This window comes from Vulpes lagopus, chromosome X (assembly GCF_018345385.1).
Source record: "Vulpes lagopus strain Blue_001 chromosome X, ASM1834538v1, whole genome shotgun sequence".
Lineage (NCBI taxonomy): Eukaryota > Metazoa > Chordata > Mammalia > Carnivora > Canidae > Vulpes > Vulpes lagopus.
Genome location: NC_054848.1, coordinates 61,160,425 through 61,182,389, shown reverse-complemented (window position 1 = coordinate 61,182,389; position 21,965 = coordinate 61,160,425). Strand labels below are relative to the sequence as shown.

General features: G+C 36.5%; 1 pseudogene; it reads left to right on the top strand.

Moving 5' to 3' along the window:
- The first annotated feature begins 600 nt into the window (after positions 1 to 600).
- Positions 601 to 21,627, top strand: LOC121482554 (annotated as a pseudogene).
- Positions 21,628 to 21,965: the final 338 nt, after the last annotated feature.

Genomic DNA, 21,965 nt, shown 5'->3' with positions numbered 1-21,965 from the left:
ACAGTGAGTTAATAGTAAAGCTGGTACTTAAGCTCAGGTTTCCTGCCTTTTAAGACAATGTCCTTACCAAAGTCATTTCCATCTGACCAGTGTCTTATGACATTAATGATATGAGTAATTTGTTCGCAATTATACCATCTGTGGCCAGGCTTTATCTTACTTAGTTACAGAGGAAAGGTCAAATATCAAACTCAAAAGCTGAATTCTATGCCTCTGTTTTTATACATAAAAGAGGTAGATATTTTGACTCACTTATATCCACTTAAAAAAGAAAAGAAAGTTTAAGCCCACTCAAACTAGAGATACAGGCCAAGACTACAAATTTTATCTCAATAGTGTAATTTTGAAATATAAAACATGTTAAAGTGGAAAAAAGGGGGGGTATGGTGGCAGAATAGGAGGACCCTAGGTTCATCTCCTCCCACAAATACAACTAGATAAGTATGAAATCATCCTAAATGCCCCAGAAATTGACCTGAAGACTGCCAGAACAAACTCCACAACTAAAAGTAAAGAGCAATCCACACTGAAGACGATAGAAAGTACAGAGATGTGGTTTGTTAGAGAAATGGATTGTGGCCCCTGCAGTGGGGTAGAACCATGGTGGTAGAGAAGGATGAGAGACAGACTAGCCCAAGGTGAAGTGCATGGGGAAAAGATATCCCCATAGTCATTGGCTTGAAAATCAAGAGGGAATGAATTTCCTGACTTCAGGAAACCAGCTGGGCTTAATGCCTGGAATTTTAAAGATCAGTAGGCTTGGCTCCAAGGTAACATGAACAACATTGGGTCTGCTCTTGTAGAGAACAAAGGGCAAACAGTCTGTGAATATAGGCATGAAAACATCAATCTGAAGAGAACCTGGGGTACACAGTGGAGATGTTATTTGCTTATTTCAGAACATGTACCAAAGAGGCAGTATTCACAAATATAAGGAAACATACATGTCATAAGAGTCTAAAAATGTCATATCTACTGCCATAAGATTTTACAAAGGAAGTCAGGGATCCCTCCAGTAATACTTTTATTATTATTATTATTATTATTATTATTATTATTATGATTCGGAGGCATCATTTCACTTCTCTCCCTTCAGCATAAGCATAGAGCCACCTGCAGAAACCAGCAAGGATCCAAATCTCACTATTTAACTTCTTACAGCAAGACCTGAACCACTCCAGTGGAAGGTCATCACTCCAGTGGAACCACCCTTCCCTTCCCCAGTCATGCTTGTGTCAGTAAAGGGTGGTGGGGCTCCTCCCCCAGAAGTTCCAGGAATTTCTCAGGGACACAGTTCTAGAGGCAGTGACAACAGGTATCATTTTGTAAGCAGACTGACCAGAGCACACCTTCTTAAAACTTGCTATATTCAGGCCAGGGACCAAACACCACACACAATGGCAAAAAAAAAAAAGTTTCTGTAGACTACTGGCCTGAAAGAAATTAACCAGGATAAAACAGCAGAGCCCACACAACACACATTGGGACACTCTTAAACGTCAGCCCCTGGGGAACAAAAGACACTACACTGAAGGGCAATATGGGACCTCTTATTCATAAGGCCATTACTCTCAAGAACAGATGTAGCTGACTTTCCTAATACAGAGAAACAACACAGAGACTTTTAGACAAAGTAAGAAAACAGAAGATTTTGTCCCATATGAAATAATAGGACAAGGCCAGAGTCAGAGATCTACCAAAACAGATATAAATGCAGGCCCAATAGAGAATTGAAAGTAATGATTATAAAGATTCTCACAGACTATGGAAAGGAGTGGAAGTCATCAGTAAAACCCTCACCAAAAAAATAAAAAAATAATGTAGTAGAGATAAAGGGTTCAATAAACAAAATAAGGAACATTCCTGATAGAATGAACAGCAGGCTGCAAGAAGCAAGGAATAAATAAAGGAACAAGAAAACAGTAATGGAAAGTAATCACGCCAAACAAAAGAGACAAAAATGATTATACAAAATGAGGATAGACTTGCAAAATTGTGGAACTCAGAACATTCATAATATAGGGGTCCAATAAGAAGAACATAGAGAAAAGAGGGCAGAAAACATATTTGAAGAAAAATAGCTTAAAACACCCATAAATTAGGAAGGAAAACAAATATCGAGAACCACGAGGCACAGAGAAACTCCAACAAAATTAACAAAAGCAGATCTGCAAGAACTATTGAAGGGGATTGTTTGAGCAGAAAGGAGAGAGCAAAAGTGACATTAAGAAAGTAGGAAATAAAAAGCAGTAAAAATAAATACTCTATTTAAAAAAATCAGTAAAGTCACAAAGTAAAAGTTGTAAAACATGTTAATGTATACCTAACACTTGAGGAGGACAGAAGAAAAGAATGGGTTCTAATTTAAATGAACATCAACTTAATTTAAAATGCTATAAACAGAAGAGGTTATATACAAACCTACTAGTAAAAATATATTAAATACCAGTAATACATAGACAAAAAAAGAAAGAAATCCAAATATATCACTAAACAAAAAAAAATTAAAAAAAATGAAAGATAAAAGATAAGAAAGGATCAGAAAAAAATCTTCGGTAACAACCTCAAAACAAAAAAATAAAATGGCAACACATATATATCTATCAATAATTACTTCAAGTGTAAATCAATTAAATGATCCAATCATAGGATGACAGAATAGAATTTTAAAAAACAGGACCGGGGGCAGGTCAAGATAGTGGAAGAGTAGGGGCCCAAGTCAACTGTCCACACCAACTTACGTAGATAACATTCAAATCATCCTAAAAACCTACCAATTTCTCCTGAAATTTAAAGAAAGAACAGCCAGAAGGCTAAAGAGAGAGGAGATAGTGCTTCTAAAAAGTACAACTTGTTTTTAGCCCCACTGCACTGAGCAAAATGACTAGAAAAAAGAACTCACCACAAAAGAAAGATTCAGAAACAGTACTCTCTGCCACAGACTTAAAGAATTTGGATTACAATTGGATGTCACAAAGCCAATTCAGAAGCACAATTATAAAGCTACTGGTGACTATGGAAAAAAGCATAAAGGATTCAAGAGACTTCATGACTGCAGAATTTAGATCTAATCAGGCCAAAATTAAAAATCAATTAAATGAGATGCAATCCAAAACAGAGGTCCTAATGATGAGGGTTAATGAGGTAGAAAAAAGAGTGAGTAACATAGAAGACAAGTTGATGGCCAGGAAGGAAGCTGAGGAAAAAAGAGAAAAACAATTAAAAAATCATGAGGAAAGGTTAAGGGAAATAAATAACAGCCTCCAAAGGAAAGAATCTGCATTTAATTGGGGTTCCAGAGGACACCCAAAAGAGACAGAGGATCAGAAAGTGTATTTGAACAAATCATAGTTTAGAACTTCCCTACTTTGGGGTGGGAAACAGGCATTCATATCCAGAGATAGAGAGATCCCCGCTAAAATCAATAATAACCTTTCAACACCTCGACATTTAATAGTGAAACTTGCAAATTCCAAAGACCAAGACAAAATCCTTAAATCATCAAGAGACAAGAAATCCCTAAATTATATGGGGATAAGTATAGGATAAACAGCAGACCTCTCCACTGAGACCTGGCAGGCCAGAAAGGGATGGCAGGATATATTCAGGGTCCTAAATGATAAGAACATGCAGCCAATAATACTCTATCCAGCAAGGCTGTCATTCAGAATAGAAGGAGAGATAAAGAGTTTCCAAGATAGGCAAAAAGTGAAAGAATATGTGACCACCAAACCAGCTCTGCAAGAAATATTAAGGGGGACTCTGTAAAAGAAAGAGGAAGCCCAGAGAATAAATCCACAAAAACAGGGACTGAATAGGTATCATGATGACACTAAATTCATACATTTCAATAGTAACTCTGAATGTGAATGGGCTTAATGAACCCATCAAAAGGTGCAGGGTTTCAGACTGAATAAAAAGCAAGACCTATCTATTTGCTTTCTACAAGAGACACATTTTAGACCTAAGGACACCTACAGCATGAAAATGAAAGGGTGGAAAACAATTTACCATCCAAATAGTCCTCAAAAGAAAGCAGGGGTAGCAATGCTCATATCAGATAAAGTTTACCCCAAAGACTGTAGTAAGAGATGAAGTGGGACACTACCATATTCAAAGGATTTATCCAACAAGAGGACCTAACAATCATGAATCTTTATGCCCCGAATGTGGGAGCTGCCAAGTATATCAAACAATTAAAAACCAAAGTTAAGACATACTTAGATAATAATACACTTATACTGGGAGATTTCAATATGGCGCTTTCTGTAAATGAAAAATCTTTAAGCACAATATCTCCAAAGAAACAAGAGCTTTAAATGATAACCTGGACCAGATGGATTTCACAGATATTAACAGAAATTTACATCCAAACGCAACTGAATACACACTCTTCTTGAGTGCACATGGAACTTTCTCCAGAAGAGACCACATAATGGGTCACAATACCAGGTCTTATACAATACCAAAAGATTAGTGTTGTCCCCTGCATATTTTCAGACCATAATGCTTTGAAACTAGAATTCAATCACAAGAAGAAATTTGGAAGAAATTCAACCACGTGGAGGTTAAAGACCATCCTGCTAGAAGATGAAAATGTCAACCAGGAAATTAGAGAAGAATTAAAAATATGCATGGAAACTAAAGAGAATGAAGATACAACTGATCAAAATCTTTGAGATACAGCAAAAGCAGTCCTAGGATGGAAATACATCACAATACAAGCATCACTCAAAAAACTGGGGAAAACTCAAATACATAAGCTAACCTTGCACCAACAGGAACTGGAGAAAGAACAGCAAAAAAGACCTACACCAAGCAGAGGAAGAGAGTTAATAAAGGTTCAAGAAGAACTCAATGAAATAGAGACCAGAAAAACTGTGGAACAGATAAAAAAAAAAACAGGGGGTTGGTACTTTGAAAGAATTAATAAGATGGATAACCATAAGCCAGCCTTACTAAAAACAAAAGAGAAAAGACTCAATTTAATAAAATCAAGAATGAAAAATGAGATATCACAACCAATACCAAGGAAATACAAACGATTTTTAAAACATTATGAGCAGCTATACGGCAATAAATTAGGCAATCTAGAAGAAATGGACACTTTCTGGAAAACCACAAACAACCAAAATTGAAACAGGAAGAAATAGAAAACCTGAACAGGCCAATAATGAGGGAGGAAATTGAAGCAGTCATCAAAGACCTCCCAAAACACAAAACTCCAGGGCCAGAAGGCTTCCCAGGGGAATGATATCAAATGCTGAAAGAAGAAACAATACCTATTCCACTAAAGCTGTTCCGAAATATATAATGAGATAGAATGGCTCCAAACTCATTCTATGAAGCCAGCATCACCTTAATTCCAAAACCAGACAATGACCCCACCGAAAAGGAGAATTATAGACCAATATCCCTGATGAACACAGATGCAAAAATTATCAACAAGATACAAGCCAATAGGATCCAACAATACATTAAGAAGATTATTCACCATGACCAAGTGGGATTTATCCCCGGGATGCAAGGCTGGTTCAACACTCATAATGCAATGTGATAGATCATATCAAAAAGAGAAAAAACAAGAACCATATGATCCGCACACTAAGATGCACAAAAAGCATTTGACAAAATACAGCATCCATTTCTGATCAAAACACTTCAGACTGTAAGGAAAGAGGAAACATTCCTCAGCATCTAAAAATCCATCTACAAAAAGCCCACAGCAAATATCATTCTGGAAGCCTTTCCCCTAAGATCAGGAACAAGACAGGGATGACCACTCTCACCACTGCTATTCAACATAGTACTAGAAGTCCTAGCCTCAGCAATCACACAACAAAAAAAGTTGGCAAAGAAGAAGTCAAACTTTCCCTCTTTGCAGATGACATGATACTCTCCATAGAAAACCCAAAAGACTCCAACCCAAGATTGCTGGAACTCATACAGCAATTTTGCAGTTTAGCAGGGTACAACATCAATGCCCATAAATAAATGGCATTTCTATACCCTAACAATAAGACTGAAGAAAGACCAATTAAGGAGTCAATCCCCACTTACAATTCCCCCGAAAAGCATAAGATACCTAGGAATAAACCAAACCAAAGAGGGAAAGCATCTATACCATAAAAACTACAGAACACTTTTGAAAGAAATTGAGGAAGACACAAAGAGATGGAAAAATATTCCATGCTCATGGAGTGAAAGAATTAATATTGTGAAAATGTCAATGTTACTCAGGGCAATTTACACATTTACTACAATCCCTATCAAAATACCATGGACATTCTTCAGAGAGTTGGAACAAATCATCTTAAGATTTATGTGGAATCAGAAAAGACCCTGAATAGCCCAGGAAATATTAAAAAAGAAAAGTAGAGCTGGGGCATCACAATGCAATATTTCAGGTTGTACTACAAAGCTGTGATCATCAAGAGAGTGTGGTACTGGTACAAAAACAGACACATAGATCAATGGAACACAATAGAGTATCCAGAAATGAGCCCTCAACTCTATGGTCAACTAATATTAGGCAAAGCAGGAAAGAATATCCACTGGAAAAAGGAGAGTCTCTTCAATAAATGGTCCTGGGAAAATTGGACAGCCACATGCAGAAGAATGAAAGTAGACAATTCTCTTACACCAGACACAAAGATAAACTCAAAATGGATGAAAGATCTAAATGTGAGACAAGATTCCATCAAAATCCTAGAGGAGAACACAGGCAACACCCTTTTTGAACTTGGCCACAGCAACTTCTTGCAAGATACATCCATGAAGGCAAGGGAAACAAAAGCAAAAATGAGTTATTGGGACTTCATCAAGATAAGAAGCTTCTGAACAGCAAAATACCACAATCAGATACCACCTCACACCAGTGAAAATGGTGAATATTAACAAGACAGGAAACAACAAATGTTGGAGAGGATCTGGAGAAAGGGTAACTCTCTTGCACTGTTGGTGGGAATATGAACTGGTACAGCCAGTCTGGAAAGCTACGTGGACTTTCCTCAAAGAGTTAAAAATAGAACTGCTCTGAAACCCAGCAATTGCACTGCTGGGGATTTACCCTGAAGATACAGATGCAGTGAAACGCCGGTACACCTACATCCCGATGTTTATAGCAGCAATGTCCACAATAGCCAAACCGTGGAAGGAGCCTCAATGTCTGTAGAAAGATGAATGGACAGAAAGAGGATGTGGTATATTTATACAATGGAATGTTACTCAGCCATTAGAAACGACAAATACCCACCATTTGCTTTGATGTGGATGGATCTGGAGGGTAATAAGCTGAGTGAAGTAAGTCAATCAGAGAAGGACAAAAATTATATGGTCTCATTCATTTGGGGAATATAAAAATAGAGAAAGGGAATAAAGGGGAAAAGAGAGAAAATGAGTGGGAAATATCAGAGAGGGTGACAGAACATGAGAGACTCCTACTCTGGGAAACGAACAAGGGTAGTGGAAAGGGAAGATTGGTGGGGGGTTATGGTGACTGGGTGATGGGCACTGAGGGGGACACGACGGAATGAGAACTGGTGTTATGCTATATGGTGGTAAATTGAACTCTAATAAAGAAAATAATTAAAATTAAAAAATGAAATGAAAATAAAAGAGGGACGCCTGTGTGGCTCAACAGTTGAGCGTCTGCCTTTGGCTCAGGGCTTGGTCCTGGTGTTCCGGGATAGAGTCCCACACCGGGCTTCCTATATGGAGCCTGCTTATCCCTCTGCCTATGTCTCTGCCTTTCTCTGTGTGTGTGTGTTTGTGTCTATCATGAATGAATAAATAAAGCTTTTAAAAAATTAAAAGATATGAATTGAGAATCTTCCAAATATATATGGGCATATCCAATATCATGAGAAATAGAAAGATTTTAAATAGAACTATATAATGATGCTTCAATTAGCCTGTTCTCTGTAGAAAATGTCCTTTCAGAGTCAATAAGCTGAATTAAAAAATATTCATAATTCTGATGAAGCATACTGCTTTGCAGCTGCATGAAAAAATATTTTAATCAGGAGCATCTATTTATTATAGGACAATTTGATGAAAACATAGTCAACCCAAGGGAAATTTATGAAGTCTATCAAGTTTATTGTCCATGTACAATCTCTTCTTTCTTTCCTGCTATGAGATTGCTAACCTCAATTTCAAATAATGTCCATGCTTTTCTCATTTTATATTTATCTAAAAAAAATTATCTATGAAAATATCTACTATCTACTGATAAGTAGTTATTTATAGATTATGACTGTTGTACACTGATTTAAACATCTTCAGTTAAACAGATCTTTAAATGTTAAATAATGGATTAAAGGATTTTGCTTTGCTTACTCCTCCTCCACCTCCTCCTCACAGTCCTCCTACCCCTTCTCTTTCCCTCTCTCTTCCTTCTTGAAGGTATAATACTACTAAGAGATGAGATGTTAGGATGGCAGGTAGAAGGAAACCCTGAAGTTGTAGTTGATCTTCTTAATTATAAAGTACACACATGTACACACACTCAAACAAAATGAGGTGAGCTTGCATGGTCATTCAAGTCAACTGATTATGTTAAGTACATATTATGCATATATACTTGTGAAAGTATGTGCAAACAATTTACTTTTTGTGTGCTAATGTTTATGCTTGCTTATAAATATTCAGATATATTTTGTATTAGTTTTATATTGCTTAGGTAGCAAATTACAACACACCTTGGATTAAATCAACACAAATTTATTTCATAGTTCTACAAGCTAGAAGTCTAAAACGGGTCAGCAAGCAACCTTTCTTCTGGAGGCTCTAAGAAAGAATCCAGTCTGTTTTCTTGCCTTTTTTCTAGCTTTTAGAGACTGCCTACATGTTTTGACTTCTGTTCCCATCATATGTCTTCTTTCCCTCTACTTTTGTTATCACATTGCCTTCTCTATCTGCAACTTTCTTGACTGTCTCTTATAGGGACTCTTTTAATTACATTAGTTTATGCAGATAATTCAGCATAATTGCCCCATATCAAGTTCCTTAACTTAATCACACCTGCAATGTTCCTTTTGCCATGTAAGGGAATATATTCACAGGTTCTAGGATTTAGGACATGGACACATTTGTGAGGACAATTTTTTATCCTACAACAATTTTGAAAAAAATTAAAATTTTAAATAAAAATTGCATTAATAAAATCTATGTATCAACCAAAAATGAAGATATAATATTATTTTGTCATAATATAGTCAAGATATGAATATATATATATATATATATATATATAATGTAATATTATATATAAAGATCCTTGGAATACCTCCTCACTTCCATTCTTCTATTCTCTTCAGAGTCACTCCCCAAACTGAATTTCAGAAGTAAATTTTCAGCTTATAGTTAATGGACATTTTCAGTATAGTGTTGATATTTAATTTTTTAAGATTTTATTTACCTATTCATGAGAGACACACAGAGAGAGGCAGAGACAAAGGCAGAGGGAGAAGCAGACTCCATACAGGGAGCCCGATGCGGGACTCAATCCCGGGACTCCAGGATCATGCCCTGGGCCAAAGGCAGGTGCTAAACTGCTGAGCCACCCAGAGATTCCTTAATTTTTTATTTGGATGTAATAAAGATGTGTAAATCTAAATACTGGAAGATGTCTACCATAGACAATCATTTTTTTTAGTATAATTGAAATTGAGCTTTTTCTCTCCTTGAAACTAATTAGATGATAACATTAGGTTAATATCATTTTATTGGGATCCCTGGGTGGCGCAGCGGTTTGGCGCCTGCCTTTGGCCCAGGGCGCGATCCTGGAGACCCGGGATCGAATCCCACGTCGGGCTCCCGGTGCATGGAGCCTGCTTCTCCCTCTGCCTGTGTCTCTGCCTCTCTCTCTCTCTCTGTGACTATCATAAATAAATAAAAATTAAAAAAAAAAAAAAATTTTAAAAAAAATATCATTTTATTATATTGTTAACATCAGTGTGATTATAGAAAAGAAATATTAAAATTTTAAATATTAAAAAAGTAAAAATTAAATTAAATTAAATTAAAAAAACAGGACCAATCTATATGCTGCCTACAAGAGATTAATTTTAGACCTAAAGAAACCTACAAATTTAAACTGATGGGATGGAAAAAACTTTATCATGCAAATTTCTGTCAGAAGAAAGCTTGAGTAGCAATACTTACATAAAAAAAATAGTTTAAAACAAAGATTGTAACAAGAGACAATGAAAGGCCCTATATACTAATAAAGGGGACAATCCAACAAGAACATATAACAATTTTACATAGTTATGCACCCAACATGGGAGCACCCAAATACACAAGACAGTTAATAACAAAGATAATGGGACTGATTGTAAAAAAGCAATAACACAGGACTTTTAAAAATTTTTATTTAAATTTGTTAGTTAACATGCAGTTATAGATGAACAATATAGTGATTCAAGACTTCCATACAACACTTCACAACAAGTAAACTCCTTAACTCCCCATCATCTATTTTTTAATATTGTATTTATTTATTCATAAGAGACACACAGATAGAGGGAGAGACATAGGAAAAGGGAGAAGCAGGCTCTCTGCAGGGATCCTGATGCAGGACTCAATCGCAGGACCCTGGGATCATGCCCTGAGCCAAAGGTGAACACTCAACCACTGAGCTACCCAGGGGTCCCCCCATCACCTATTTAAACCCATTTCCCACCCACCTCCCAAAGATTTTTGGATTACAGTGTTTTCATTTTGATTGGTTCCTTATGCTTTTTTGATTTCTTCTTTGGTTTCCTGGTTGACACATTCATTGTTTTGTAACATATTACTTGACCTCCATGTATTTGTAATCTTTCCAGATATTTTTTTTTTGTTGCTGACTTCCAGGTTCATAGTCTTGTGGTTAAAAAAGATGCATGTTTTGACATCAATCTGCTTGTATTTGTTGAGACCTGTTTTGTGACCTAATATGTGACCTATTCTGGAGAATTTTCCAAGTGCCAATAATAGGGGACTTTAACACCACACTTATATCAATAGACAGATTTTTCAAACAGAAATCGACAAGGAAACAAATGCCTGGATAGAACCAGGCAGATTTAGCAGGCATATTTAGAACACATCTTCTAAAACAAGAGAATACACATTTTTTTTTTCTGGTGCACACAGAGGATTCTCCATCATAGATCACATATTAGGCCATAAAACAGGTCTCAACAATTTAAAAAGGATTGAATTCACACCACGCATGTTTTCTGACCATGATACTATGAAACTGGAATCAAACACAAGAAAAAATCTGGAAAGATCACAAAAACATGAGGTTAAATAGCATGCTATTAAATGACGAATGTGTTAACCAAGAAATCAAAGAAGACATCCGAAATCACATGGAAACAAGTGAAAATGAAAATGGAAACACAACAGGCCAAAACCTTTGGAATGCAGCAAAAGTTGTTCTAAGAGGGAAATTTAGAGCAATAGAGGCTTACCTCAATAAGCAAGAAAAATGTAAAATAAACAACTTAACCTAAGACTAAACCTAATCAAATAGGTGAAAGATCTGTACTCTGAACAGTATAGAACATTGATGAAAGAAATTCAGGATGACACAAAGAAATGAAAATATATTTCATGAACATGGATTGGAAGAAAAAATATTAGTAAAAAATCCCTACTACTGAAAGCAATCTACACATTTAATGCAATCTCTATAAAATGCTCATGGCATTTTTCACAGAGGTAGAACAAAAGTCTTACAATTTATATGGAACCACAAAAGGATATTAATTGCCAAAGTAATTTTGAGGAAGAAAATCAAAGCTGGAGGTATCACAATTTCATACTTCCAGTTATATTACAGAGCTGTCGTAATGAAAGCAATATCATACTGGCACAGAAAATAGGCACATAGATTAATGGAACAGAATAGAATACTCAGAAAGAAACCCACAACTATATGGTCAGTTAATCTCAAACAATGCAGTAAAGAATATCCAATCGGAAAATTCCTTCAATAAATGGTATTGGAAAAACTGATCTGCTGCATGCAAAAGAATGAAACTGAACCACCTTCTTACATCATATGCAAAAATAAAAATTTAAATGTGAGACATGACACCATAAAAATCCTAGAAGTTAGCCAAGGCAGTAATTTCTCTGGTATCAGGTTTAGGAATATTTTTCCTAGATATGTTTCCTGAGATAAAGTAAATAGAAGCAAGATTAAACTTTGGCTACTACTTCAAAATAAAAAGCTTCTGTACAGCAAAGGAAATTGTCAATAAAACAAAAGGCAACTCACTAAGTAGGAGACAATATTTGCAAGTGACATATCCAGTAAAGGGAGGATGTTAAACAAAACAACACCAAAAGCCAAATAATCTAATTTAATGGGCAGAAGAAATGCATAGATATTTCTTCAGAGAAGACCTACAAATGGCCAAGAGACACATGAAAAGATGCTCAACATCACTTCTCATCAGGAAAATGCAAATCAAAACCACAAGGAGATATCCCTTCACATCAGAATGGCTACAATCAAAAACATAAGAAACAACCTGTGTTGGTGAGTATGTGAAGAAAAAATCCTCTTACACTGTTGGTGGGACTGCAAACTGGTGTTACCACTGTGAAAAACTGTATGGAGATTCCTCAAAAAGTAAAATAGAACTACCCTACGATCAAATGATTGTTCTATAGGGTACTTACTCAGAAAAATACAAAAACATGAATTGAAAGTGATACATGGACCACTGTATTTGCTGTATAATTTATTGTAGCCAAATTATAGAAGCAGCCCAAATCAAATGTCCATCAGTAGATGAATGAATAAAGAAAATGTGACATATATATGTAATAGAATATTATTCATCCAAAAAAGACTGAAATCTTGCCATCTGCAAGGACATGGATTGAGCTAGAAAGTATAATGCTAAGTGAATGTCAGTCAGAGAAAGACACATACAATATGATTTCACTCATATGTGGAATTTAAGAAACAAAACAATTGAACAAAGAGCAAAAGGAGAGATAAACAAGCCAAGACACAGACTCTTAACTATTGAGAACAAACAGATGGTTACCAGAGGGTAGGTTGGTGGGGGAAGAGGTTAAATAGGTGATGAGGATGAAGGACTGCACTTGTGATGATCACAGGCTGATGCATGGAAGTGTTGAATTGCTATATTGTACACCTGAAACTAAGATAGCACTCTATGTGTAACAGCAACTATATTGGAATTTTTAAAAAACATTGATAAAAATAATTCTGTTTTGGGATGTCTGGGTGGCTCAGTGGTTGAGCACCTTCCTTTGGCTCAGGTCGTCATCCCATAGTCCTGGGATGGAGTCCTTCATCAGGCTCCCTGAAGGAAGCCTGCTTCTCCCTCTGCATATGTCTCTGTCTCTCTCTCTCTCTCTGTATGTCTCATGAATAAATAAATAAAATCTTAAAAAAAAGGAACCCTGTTTTGCCTTGTTCAGGGCATCATGGCCTTGTAAATTATTCTCCATAATCTCCTATTTATACAAATAATGTTCATCTTGTGAGGCAAAGTGATATAATAATAATAATAATAATAATAATAATAATAATAATAAAGTGTAATGCACCTGCATGACTCATTCAGTTGAGTTTTGCACATTGATTTTGTATCCTGCAACTGTACAGAATTCATTTATCAGTTCTAGTAGATTTTTGGTGGAGTCTTTCAGGTTTGCTATCTATATGACAGTATCTGCAAATAGTGAAAGTTTTACTTCTTCCTTGCCAATTTCAATTCATTTTATTTCTTTTGTCTCAGATCATGATGTCAGGGTAGTGGGATAGAGCCCTGAAACAGGCTCCATGCTCATAGAGGAGTCTGCTTGAGATTCTCTCTCTCCCTCTCCTGCTGCTCCTCTTCCCCACTTGTGCTCTCTCTCTGTAAAGTGAATAAATAAATCTCATACAAAAATAATAAAATATAAATAAAGGAAAAGATTGAGCTTTTGTTATTGATTTGAGAAGAGAATTTTCTTTTTAATATGTTTCATTATCATCTATTGTTTACTTCATGATTCTAAAATTGCTTTCAAATTAGCTTATTGTGTTGCATAATACACTATACAGTCATTGAAATAATTTTTTCAACATCCACGTTGAAGCAAGTGGTGGGTATTTGTCATTTCTAATGGCTGAGTAATATTCCATTGTATACATAAACCACATCTTCTTTATCCATTCATCTTTTAATGGACACAGATGCTCCTTCCACAGTTTGGCTATTGTGGACATTGCTGCTAGAAACATCGGGGTGCAGGTGTCCCGGCGTTTCACTGCATCTGTATCTTTGGGGTAAATCCCCAACAGTGCAATTGCTGGGTCCTAGGGCAGGTCTATTTTTAACTCTTTAAGGAACCTCCACACAGTTTTCCAGAGTGGCTGCACCAGTTCACATTCCCACCAACAGTGTAAGAGGGTTCCCTTTTCTCCGCATCCTCTCCAACATTTGTGGTTTCCTGCCTTGTTAATTTTCCCCATTCTCACTGGTGTGAGGTGGTATCTTATTGTGGTTTTGATTTGTATTTCCCTGATGGCAAGTGATGCAGAGCATTTTCTCATGTGCTTCTTGACCATGTCTATGTCTTCCTCTGTGAGATTTCTGTTCATGTCTTTTGCCCATTTCATGATTGGATTGTTTCTTTGGTGTTGAGTTTAATAAGCTCTTTATACATCTTGGAAACTAGCCCTTTATCTGATACATCATTTGCAAATATCTTCTCCCATTCTGTAGGTTGTCTTTTAGTTTTGTTGACTGTATCCTTGGCACTGGGTGTTTTTCTGTATGTTGGCAAATTGAACACCAATAGAAAATAAATTTATTATTAAAAAAATGAAGGTGAAAGTTGAAAAAATTTTTTAAACATATTCATATCATGAGACCTACAATTTTAAATACGTATGGTTCTACCTTTATTTTTTTATTCTTGAACTTTTTATTTACTTATTTTTATTTAAGTTTTTATTGGAGTTCAATTTGACAACATATAGCATAACACCCAGTGCTCGTCCTGTCAAGTACCCCCTGCAGTGCCCATCACCCAGTCACCTCAACTCCCCGCCCACCTCCCTTTCCACCATCCCTTGTTTGTTTCCCAGAGTTAGGTGTCTCTCATGTTCTGTCACCCTCACTGATATTTCCCACTCATTTTTTCTCCTTTCCCTTTTCACTATTTTTTATATTCCCCAAATGAATGAAACCATATAATGTTTGTCCTTCCTTTCTAAGAATTTTCTATAATTTAAACTTTTATTGGTTGATTTAATCATAACTAGCATTTCTTCAGCACTCTATAATCTGCAAAGTGCTTTATGCCTTGTTATGTAATTACACAAAATTAATACATCATTATCAATAAAACATTAGCGTGCTGCAATTAATGGATTATTTAAAAAATAGATTACCTAAATTATTTTCTTTGTCAAGTTACCAGTTAAAATACAAATCATACTTATTCCTTCTTTAAATAAAATACTTCTTTTGGAGAGTGTTTAATGGCCTGAGAATTGGCAATTCACTAAGCAATGTGCTACCAATTTTACATTTGTTATATTATTTACTCATTCAAACAGCCTTATGTTTTAGATACTATTTGTCCCCATTATAGAGTTGAAAAAAAAACAGGCTGAGGAATGTTAAGTAAATTTCTCCAAGTTATACAGCTTTGTCAAGAAATGGTGAAAATTGGCTTGCAGTTTTGAAATTAAGATTTCAAGACACAATATCTTTGCTGATACTCAGGCTATAGTTGTACTTTTTGGTAAAGTATATATACAATAGCAACTAAATTATGCTAATCATTATTAATGTGGGGGAAATAAAAGAATAACATAAATATTGATTCAGGAGATGCACATGACTAAGATAAAAATTATCATAGCTTTGTGATTATGGGGTTATGGCATAAGGTAGACTTTGTATTTGTGGAACTCCCAGATAGATCTAAATAGACTGCAAATTACCTTCAGTACCAAAATTACAAGCAGTCCAAGGGCAGATCACTTGCTCAACTCCTTCCTTCTTTGCCAAAGTTTTCACTGATATCTTACATCTGTATTTTTTTGTTTTTCTTCCAGGGACAATCTCTGACTTGATCATGAAAGGAGATGGGAAAACAATGCACACTACAGAAATTTACTGAGTCCAGAAAGAAAGTGAAGGGAGATTGGTAGAAAGTTGTTTCTATCCCAAGTAGCCCAGTAGCCAGAGTCAGTTTACTCAAGACTACGCTCATTTCTTATTATATATTGGATCAGGACCAGATGGCTTAACAGGGGAATACTATCAAACATTTAAGGAAGAGTTAATACTTATTTTTCTCAAACTATTCCAAAGAAAGAGAGAGAGAAGAAAAGGAAAGAAAAATTTCAAATTCATTCTATGAGACAAGCATTATCCTGACACCAAAATCAGATAAAGACAGTACCAAAAAAAGAGAACAACAGGTCAATATTTTTCACAAATGGAATCCATTAATATATTTAAAAAAATCGTTTGCCAGGGGCACCTGGGTGGCTCAGTGGTTGAACCCCTACCTTTGGCTCAGGTCATGTTCCAGGGTTCCTGGGATTGATTCCCGCATCAGGCTCCCCGCAGGCAGCCTGCTTCTCCCTCTGCCTATTTCTATGCCTCTCTCTGTGTCTCTAACAGATAAATAAATAAATCTTTTTTAAAAAATCATTCATGGTATTTTGATAGGGATTGCATTAAATGTGTAAATTGCTCTGGGTAGCATTGACATTTTCACAATATTAATTCTGCCAATCCATGAGCATGGAATATTTTTCCATCTCATGTGTCTTCTTCAATTTCTTTCAGAAGTGTTCTGTAGTTTTGAGGGTATAGATGCTTTCCCTCTTTGGTTAGGTTTATTCCTAGGTATCTTATGTTTTTGGGTGCAATTGTCAATGGGATTGACTCCTTAATTTCTTTTTCTTCAGTCTCAGTGTTAGTGTATAGAAATGCCACTGATTTCTGGGCATTGATTTTGTATCCTGCCACACTGCCAAATTGCTGTATGAGTTCTAGCAATCCTGGGGTTGAGTCTTTTGAGTTTTCTATGCACAGTATCATATCATCGGCGAAGAGGGAGAGTTTGACTTCTTTGCCAATTTGAATGCCTTTTACTTCTTTTTGTTGCCTGATTTCTGAGGCTAGGACTTCTAGTACTATGTTGAATAGCAGTAGTGAGAGTAGACATCCCTTTCTTTTCCTGATCTTGGGGAAAGGCGCCCAGTGCTTCCCATTGAGAATGATATTTGCTGTGGGCTCTTTGTAGATGGCTTTTAAGATGCTGATGAGTATCCCCTACACTCTGAAGAGTTTTTATCAGGAATGGATGCTGTATTTTGTCAAATGCTTTCTCTGCATCTATTGAGAGGATCATATGATTCTTGTTTTTTCTCTTGCTGATATCATCAATCACATTGATTGCTTTATGTGTGTTGAACCAGCCTTGAATCCCAGGGATAAATCCCACTTGGCAATGGTGAATAATCTTCTTAATGTATTGTTGGATCCTATTGGCTAGTGTCTTGTTGAGAATTATTGCATCCGTGCTCATCAGGGATATGGGCCTATAATTCTCCTTTTTGGTGGGGTCTTTGGTTTTAGAATTAAGGTGATGCTGGCCTCATAGAACAAGTTTGGAAGTATTCCATCTCTTTCTATCTTTCTGAACAACTTTAGTAGAATAGGTATGGTTTCTTCTTTAAACGTTTGATAGAATTTCCCTGGGAAGCCATCTGGCCCTGGACTTTTGTGTGTCGGGAGGTTTTGGATGACTGCTTCAATTTTCTCCCTGGTAATTGGCCTGTTCAGGTTTTCTATTTCTTCCTGTTCCAGTTTTGATAGTTTTTGGTTTTCCAGAAATGCATCCGTTTCTTCTAGATTGCCTAATTTATTGGCCCCAACCATAGCTGGGGGCATGATGATGCTAGATTTCAGGTTGTACTACTAAGCTGTGGTCATACATACAGTGTGGTACTGGCACAAAGTGAGACACATAGGTCAATAGAACAGAATAGAGAATCCAGAAGTGGATCCTCAACTTTATGGTCAACTAATATTCGACAAAGAAGGAAAGACTATCCACTGGAAAAAAAAGACAGTCTCTTCAATAAATGGTGCTGGAAAAATTGGACTTCCACATGCATAAGAATGAAACTGCACCATTCTCTTACACCATACACAAAAATAAAGTCAAAATGGATGAAAGATCTAAATGTGAGACAAGAATCCATCAAAATCCTAGAGGAGAACAGAGGCAACACCCTTTTTGAACTTGGCCACAGTAACTTCTTGCAAGATACATCCATGAAGGCAGGGGAAACAAAACGGAAAATGAACTATTGGGACTTCATCAAGATAAGAAGTTTTTTGCACAGCAAAAGAAACAGTCAAAAAATTAAAAGACAACTTACAGAATGGGAGAAGATATTTGCAAATGACCTAGCAGATAAAGGGCTAGTATCCAACATCTGTAAAGAACTTATTAAACTCAACATCAAAGAAACAAACAATCCAGTCATGAAATGGGCAAAAGACATGAACAGAAATTTCACAGAGGAAGACAGAAACATGGCCAAAAACCACATGAGTATATGTTCCACATCACTGGCCATCCAGGAAATACAAGTCAAAACCACAATGAGATACCACCTCACACCAGTGAGAATGGGACAATTAACAAGGCAGGAAACCACAAATGTTGGAGAGGATGTGGGAAAGGGGAACCCTCTTGCACTGTTTGTGGGAATGTGAACTGGTGCAGCCACTCTGGAAATCTGTGTGGAGGTTCCTCAAAGAGTTAAAAATAGATCTGTCCAGGACCCAGCAATTGCACTGCTGGGGATTTACCCCAAAGATACAGATGCAGTGAAACACCAGGACACCTGCACCCCGATGTTTCTAGCAGCAATGTCCACAATAGCCAAACTGTGGAAGGAGCTTTGGTGTCCATCGAAAGATGAATGGATAAAGAATTTTGGTCTATGTGTACAATGGAATATTACTCAGCCATTAGAAATGACAAATACCCACCATTTGCTTCAACGTGGATGGAACTGGAGGGTATTATGCTGATTGAAATAAGTCAATCGGAGAAGGACAAACATTATATGGTCTCATTCATTTGGGGAATATAAAAAATAGTGAAAGGGAATAAAGGGGAAAGGAGACAAAATTAGTGGGAAATATCAGAAAGGGAGACAGAATATGAGAGACTCCTAACTCTGGGAAACGAGCAAGCGGTGGTGGAAAGGGAAGTGGGTGGGAGGTAGGGGTGACTGGGTGACGGGCAGTGAGGGGGCACTTGATGGGATGAGCACTGGGTGTTATGCTATATGTTGGCAAATTGAACTCCAATTAAAAAAAATCATTCATCGCTATCAGGTGGATTTGTTTCTGGTATGCAAAGGTGGTTCAATATTTGCAAATCAATTAACATGCTTTCCCACATCAATAAGATAAAGGATAAAAATCATATCATCATTTCAATAGATGCAGAAAGCATATTTTGCAAATTGCAACATCCTTTCATGATAAAAGCCCTCAACAAAATAGGTCTAGAGGGAACATACCTCAACATAGTAAAGGGTATAATGGAAATACCTATGGCAAACATCATACTCAATGGGGAAATATTAAGATCAGGAATAAGACAAGGACGTCCACTCTCTCCACTTTTATTCAACAGAGTCCTGGAAGTCTTAGCCATAGCAATAAGACAACCAGTTTGGGGCCTTGAGGGAGCCTAATTTGATATTTCAAAAATGTCCAGAGAACATTCTACTAAAAGTCACAGAGTAAGTGTAATTGAGCACTGGATATTTCAATCAAAAATAGCACTCAAGGGAATTAAGCAAAGGAGTGCTGTTTGGATCTGCATGCATAGACCAGAATTCAAGGCAGGAGTGGTTTTTTTTTTAATTTTTTTAAATTTATTTATGATAGAGAGAGAGAGAGAGGCAGAGACACAGGCGGAGGGAGAAGCAGGCTCCATGCACCGGGAGCCTGAGGTGGGATTCAATCCCGGGTCTCCAGGATCGCGCCCTGGGCCAAAGGCAGGCGCCAAACCGCTGCGCCACCCAGGGATCCCGGCAGGAGTGGTTTTATTGTTACTGATTTTAAGACTTTATAATCAACAATAAGTGAGAATATCTATTGTATCAGACCCATGTGATAAAGGATTCAACAGAAGCCCACAACAGTCACTATATAATGCCTGTATTCAGATATATACGTGTGGACAAAGGCTTTCATAGAATGAAACACCCTTATCCATAAATAAACCAGGTCACTTGTCCTATACAATACAATATTCAATGCAAGAGTTATAATCCCCCAAAGCCCACTCACATACCTGCCACCACATCTGAAGTCAGTATTCCAATTGTCTTATTTTTGGTTCTTCCAATTCACTGTCCTTTTTGCAAAAGCAAACTGTCTTGAAAGGTAACATATATAGCCTCGAATTCCTTTAGTGTAAATCTATTAGGTAAATCTACTTTCAGTGGATACCCTGGCAATTTGGGGATAATCAACAGGACAGGAATGCTGGAGAGGAATGAGAAAGGTGTGAGGAAGGATCCACCACCCATTTTTGTCTTTGGCCAAACATGCTGACCACATAAGAAACTCACAGGGTACTGGAAGCAAAATATTTTTTAAGGAGAGCACTTGATGCAATGAGCACTGGGTGTAATATGCAACTCACGAATCACTAAATTCTACCCTTGAAACTAATAATACAGTATATGTCAACCAAATTGAACTTAAATATTTTTTTAAATATTTTTAAACATCTTCCTGTATAGGAGTTTTTACTGGTGAGCTATGCATGGCCATCAGAAAGTCCTGGAATCTCTAAAAACATTTATAAAAAATTTCTGTGTGCATATATATGAACACTTTTTTGGTAGTACGTTCCTTATTTTAATCAGATACTTGAAAAGGCCCGGACCAGAATGTGTTAAGAACCACTGGACTTATGAGGGTTACCTATATAGCCTGTCTGCTATCAGAAATGCAACCTGGTAGAAAGGGCCCAGAAAATGAGGGTTTTCAGATAATAATCCCCCAAATGGTTAGAAACTGCTGATCTGTCCAACTTCCTCATTTTACAAGTGAGGAAACTGAAGCCCTGAGACAATTGTACTAATTGTCCAATATAGTATAATTATAATTACAGTATACTAGTATAGCATAATATAGATGAGCTCAGGCAGGCATTTTTAGCTTCCCTTGTCACCTGTGCTACTGTGTTCCCCAGAGCACTTGGGCCCAACAACATTACATCTGCCTTGGAGAACTACATCAACCAACCTATTGCAATTATTACTTCTATGGAAAGAATGATTGTGGAAACACTGCAATGCTTTAACCAGACCATAAACTTGAGTATGGATGAAAGCCATGAACTAGTGTTCAGCTCTTCACAAGAGTAAAACAAGTGGTACTAAGGTTATACATTGTAACAAGTGACGATGTTGCAGTCATTGGAGAAATTTATGAAGAAACAGATCCTGCACTTGATTTTGGGAATATTCCAGCAGAACTTCTAAACTCTATAACACAATTAGGAAAAACTACAAACCCTAGACATCTGTAAATCTTTGTATGGAAACTAATTATTCTGAGGATTATGTATAGAATTTTATGATTGTGTAATGGTGGACTTTGACTCCATATTGATTCATTGTAATATGATATGCAAATTAAAATATTTCTACATTTCTTTGAATAAAATATAGATGAGCTCAGTGTAAATTACCTTGATTCTAATGAGAGATAATTTTCCTTATCCTTTTTTCTATTTTCCTTGATGTTTCTTTTCTAAGAGTAATTGTAAGTGGAAAAGAAGGTGCTTATTGTGTTGCATACAGGCTTATTCTAGTATTTTTAGACCTGAGTAATGGCAGAGAAGGAGATGTGGTATAAAAGGAAAAG